The sequence below is a fragment of the Periplaneta americana genome, chromosome 16, assembly GCF_040183065.1.
Source record: "Periplaneta americana isolate PAMFEO1 chromosome 16, P.americana_PAMFEO1_priV1, whole genome shotgun sequence".
In the NCBI taxonomy this organism is placed as follows: Eukaryota; Metazoa; Arthropoda; class Insecta; order Blattodea; family Blattidae; genus Periplaneta; species Periplaneta americana.
The window spans coordinates 44,845,602-44,851,662 of NC_091132.1; positions in this window are offsets into that span (position 1 = coordinate 44,845,602).

The following is a 6,061-nucleotide window of genomic DNA, read 5'->3' on the forward strand; positions in this document are numbered from 1 at the left end:
GGCTCTGAAATCAGCTACAAGGGTCGGTCCGGTTTTTTTGGCACTACTGTACAGTCAAGTTTCTATTCTAACTGCATGGAACCTTGACAGTTAATACATTTGCATTAAAGCTTCCGTTTCCAGACCTGCAGGACATCTCTTCTCGTAATTTGTCTCTCGAGTTTCAAGCCGTGCTGACACCAGCTGAGAGGACGGAAGTTCACATCCAGACCTGCTCATTAGAATAGCCCCAGGGATCTGACCTCATGCGTGCCCCTCGTAATAAAAATGACACTGGTTCTTTTTCACTACGAACAGGAAAGGCGTTAATTAATTTTAAGTACTTGATTTATTTCTGGTCAACACTGTCTCTTTTTGCTTCTCTTTGCTTTCTGAACGCAATGAAAGTAAGTAAAAAGAAATATTTAGCAATTTGCAAATTATGAAGTTATATTTTCTATTTAACAAATTGATAATATCTTAAACATTTAATTTCTTTTCACTGTTACATTTTGAATTAGATATCTTATTCTTCTTCTGATTATTTCTACATCCCTACCTAACTTAGACTTAAAGGCTCAGTCTCAATATATATATATATATATATATATATATATTAGTAGGTTATTTTACGACGCTTTATCAACAGCTTAGGTTATTTAGCGTCTGAATGAGATGAAGGTGATAATGCCGGTGAAATGATTCCGGGGTCCAGCACCGAAAGTTACTCAGCATTTGCTCATACTGGGTTGAGGGAAAACCCCGGAAAAAACCTCAACCAGGTAACTTGCCCCGACCGGGAATCGAACCCGGGCCACCTGGTTTCGCGGCTAGACGTGCTAACCGTTACTCCACAGGCGTGGACTATATGTATGTATGTATGTATGTATGTATGTATGTATGTATGTATGTATGTATGTTTTGTATGTATGTATATAGATGGATTCATTCAGAAATATACATACAGATGCACTACAATATCAGAATAACTAATATAATACATATACTTACTACAAAAGGAACGTTAAAAAAAAAAAAAAACATTAAATTTCCATCCGTCATCGTCATTGGTTAAGTGGTTATCGTGCGTAACATCAATAACATAGTCTAGAATCTTTTACCTATTCCTTCAGGAAATATTTTTTTCTTAACAAAAAATTTTAGGCAATTTAATATTGAAGGTAACGATTAAGAAAAAATATGTTTCTAGAAGAAATAAGTAAAAGATCCTAGACTATGTTGTTGATGTAGGCCTAAAACATTCCAGTAAAAGAATCATGCAGATATTTAATTAATTTACGTAAATGCTTTAATAATAATAATAATAATAATATTTTTTATTATTATTTATTTATTTACTAATTTATTTATTTATTTATTTATTTATATACTTATTTATTAGTTTATTTGTTTGTTTGTTTAGTTATTTTTTATTTATTTATTTATTTATTCATTCATTTAATTATTCAGTTATTCATTCATTCATTTATTCCTTCATATATTCATTCATTCATTCATTCATTCATTCATTCATTCATTCATTCAATTAATCTGGCAGAGCTAAGGCCAGTAGGCCTTCTCTTCCGCCCAGCCAGACTTTAATTCTAATTGAATACAATTGGTTATAGAGTTATTACAATAATATTTAAACCGTAAAACAACATGAAAGTGAATAATGAAAGTAAAATTAAATAATGAAAGATAAGTAACGTTAATGAGACAATAGTAAACAATGGTAAGAAATAGTAATAGTAATAAATAATAAATAATAATAATAATAATAATAATAATAATAATAATAATAATAATGAGATAATTTAAATACTTTTTTTCTGTGATATACATAAACATTAAACTTTGAACAACTTGTAACAGATATATTTATTAACGAGAATTGTTCGAAAAATATTTCCTTAGTCTATTCTTAAATTGATTTGATGTCTGACAGTTTCTGACATTACTCGGTAGGGAATTCCAAAGTCGAGGAACATCTATAGTGAAAGAGGATGAATATGAGGATGTTCGGTGGGAGAGATTGTATTGAAGAGTGTTGTGATCGTGTGTCTAGATTATGGTGGGGGGATAAATTTTGAAAACGAGACGCAAGATAGACAGGAGTGGAGAAATGCAATATGTGAAGGACGAGGGAAAGACAGTGGATTTTCCTACCTTCTAGACGGAGCCAGGACAACATTTCGAGCGATGGTGTTACGTGATCAGCCCGGCGAATATCTGTTTGAAAAAAAAAAAAAATATATATATATATACACATTTGATATTATTGTACAGGTAATTATTAGCCATTTTGATATTCTGAATAGTGTTTTATGAAGTGTAATGTATGTATATTAAACATGAAAATTTTGTTCATTTAGCTTTTATAGTAGCTGAGATATAATTTTTTTCTAGTCAATGGTATGCCTCTTCACTTAAACGCTAAAACATCTATTCTGTCTTGCGAAATTCTCTATAGGATTGCGCTTTATTCTTTTATTATTATTAGCAGATAGTGACCTTGTTATAAACTATGCGACTGGATCCGGTTGTAATTTTTTTCTCGCGTGTAAGGAAAGTAGTGATGGTATGCGTCAACGAACTGAATTAACTGGATTTAATAACAGACTTTATGTCCCAGAGGTGGAAACACTTCCTTGACACATAGACTTCGTTTTATTTTGCACTTACGTTAGTCACTTTCTTCATTTATTTTAAGTTATTATGCTAATAATATAACGTTACAGCTTATGGCTTCGAATACCGGCAAGAATAGTTGAAAATGTTTACAGATTGGCATTAGATTTGTCTCTGAAACGAGATAACGAGATTCCTCCGTCTGAATTAAGTATCTTTAAGATAAAATTTAAAAAATTGCAAATTTGTAAGTCAGAAAGGTACCAACTAAATTACTCCAAATGTCTCTTTTTTTTAATTATAGACACACTGTTTTGAAAGTTCGGAACCTCACATAGAAATGAAACTAGAATTATATATTTTATTTATTTAGAATGTGGCACAGATACATGTGTTTGCTAAATGACACAGAGCAATTTACAATTTTTTTCCCCGTAACAGATTGTATTTTATTAACGTATTTCAATCATTTTCCGGCTGCCTTCTTCATAATCGAAGACTAATCGCCGAGTTCGGTCGGTCGTTTTCAAGAGCATCAGAGAGCTAGCTATTGCAAGTGGTTGGAAGTCTGAAAAATTAGAAAAAGTATTAGGGTGAACAGTGGTTATTTCGTGATACTTTTTCTTTGCTCTTTTGTGAACTAACCAATGGTGTTACGAGATCCAAATTTCCGCCAAGGGATTGCATATGTTGTCCAGTTTCCAGAAACATACAGCTAAGCTTTGTGTGACTATTGTAGTTGCTGCAGTGAGCTTTTATGTTTGGAGAGAGCAAGTTTGCGTCGACTTCTCAGGCGTAAAAATTTTGTGGATGTTTGTAATTATATTACAGGCTTATTACTAAAGGTAAGCATATGATATTTGGTACAAAGATTTATAGTGCAAATTAAGCTTTCAGGAATAACTCCCTGTAAAGTTAATTTGAATAATTACGAGGAAAAATTGTTCCGGGGCCGGGTATCGAACCCGGGACCTTTTGATTAAACGTACCAACGCTCTCCCACTGAGCTACCCGGTACTTTTAACCAAAAGGTCCCGGGTTCGATACCCGGCCCCGGAACAATTTTTCCTCGAAATTATTCAAGATTTATAGTATCTTCATGAAATTTTAGGAGATGTTTTTGGAATTTTAGATATATCTGTAGTCGCCATATAGGCTTAGCTTTACTGATAGAAATCTTAGCTGTTTGAGGCGAAATTTTGTTGAGCATTAAGTGTTACATTTTATATTATTTTAAAAATTGTATTACTATAGGAATTTTAGAAATCTGAAGACAAGATGTGATAACAAAAAGAAAACGGAGACGCAATGGGTTCAGTGTAGCTTCTGTTTCAATTGTTATCATGCTAAGTGTCAATGATAAGTGCTAGATGACTTATTTGCAAGAATTGTAACAGAAGATGGAACATGGCTCCACCATTTTGGACCGGAGACAGAGGCAGACAATGGAGTGGCATCATGCAAATTCACCAAAGAAATAGAAATTCAAAAGTACACCTTCGGCAGGAAACGTTATGGCTACTGTGTTTTTCGATTCAGAAGGACTCTTGCTTGTGGACATCATGCCACATGGAACCACCATTAATTCTGACGGGTATGTTGCAAATCTCAAGAAACTTCAAGTTCGACTGAGTCGTGTTCGACGACATCAGGAGAAGCAGGATGTTCTGCTATTGCACGACAACGCACAGCCACTGTCCAGTGTTCGAAAGGAAAAGACACTTTTTAAGATATCATATCTCGGATTGCAATTTAAATTACTCCACACCCCTTTACCATTTTCTTAGAAAAAAATGTTGTTACAAACAATTCACAGAGTTTATACACCACATCCACGCAAGACTGTAGCTGTTAATTGTATATAAATTAATGATGTTATAAAATCCTAATGCACTATGTAAAACAAGGTGTCTATCTTTGGGACATAATAATAGTAATGACAACAATAACTATGTTTGTATTATAGATTTTACTATTGTTCAGTATTTGATGACAGGTATATAGTTTGTAACCATAAGTAATTTTGTTTTTATTTTTTCTTTACTATCGCAAACCAACTATATAATAGGTATTTTATTTGTAACTACGCCAATTCTGTGCATTATCTCATTAATATTGCTTAAAATTATGTATAAGATCACAAATTAATGTAATAATCTTGCAATTTCTCTACACCTTCGATTATAATTTCTAATTTTATTTCATTTTGTTTTAACTGAAAGTAATTATTGCATAACGTATTTAGTATTGTTTACTGTCTCTTAATTAGTGTATTTATATTGTAACTATGATTCACACCTACTATTAATTCTTTAAAATTGTGTATTATCACTACATAATGTATTTCACATGTAACAAACTACAACCCTAATATACCAAAGGTAAAATAGGGTTTCAATATTTGGATAACAATAATAATAACTTGTTTTCTTCGTAATGTCGTATCTATAACTTATGTACTGTAAGTATATTAACATGGGATAATATGTTTCCATCCACATTATATAACGTTTCTTCAGAGATCTTTAAGAGACTTTGAGATAATATTTTAAACTATAATTATCTATTGAATATCTCGTCAGAAGTTTTACGATATCGTTTTAGTTAAATTAAATTATTTATTTAATTCTTTATAAAAACTTCTCAGAGACGATAAAGAAACTTAATTGTAATAATTATTATAGTCATTTTGTTTACGGTATTTTATAAACTAGAACTAGAGACGATGATATATCATACCGAGGATAAAATCGGACAATATTCTTGTTACAATCACAAATAATAACAGCTACAACTCGAAAACTGCCTTCCTTTCGATTTGTCATAGAATATATCTCCGGTACGTCTGGCATCTAAGCCCACACCATGTCATAACCGTAACATACTGTTCGTTGATCAACTGAAGCAAAAATATTAAGAATATACTTTATATTCGATTTTGAAAGCATCAGAATGATAGATAATAAATATACAGCATAATATTCATTAGAAAGAGGCTAAAATCACGTAAGAAGTGTTCAAGCGCCACTCACGGTGTGATTATCAACACGTTTCTGTGAAAGTGCCCAAATGTGTTGACATGATATGAAGGCAAATCAAGTACCCTGTAATTACGTCCAGTGATTATGATAATGGTTCTGGAGTGTCATTAGCTTTGTGATTTACAAGCTGAGGCACATAATCACAAGATATTACATCATTGCATTCTCATCTGTTACGTATTTTTTTTTTCAGTTTCATGTTCAATCTAATATTGTTATGATATGTTCTGTTTTTATAACCATATAATTACGATATAGGCCTATTATACAGATTGGTAGAAGAGCAGTTTGGCTTCAGGAAGGGAAAAGGTATGAGAGATACAATTGAACTGCTACGAGCAGTCAGCGAAAGATACCTAGAGAAGAATAAAGAAGCGGATGTAGTATTTGTAGACTCAGAAAAGGGGTTT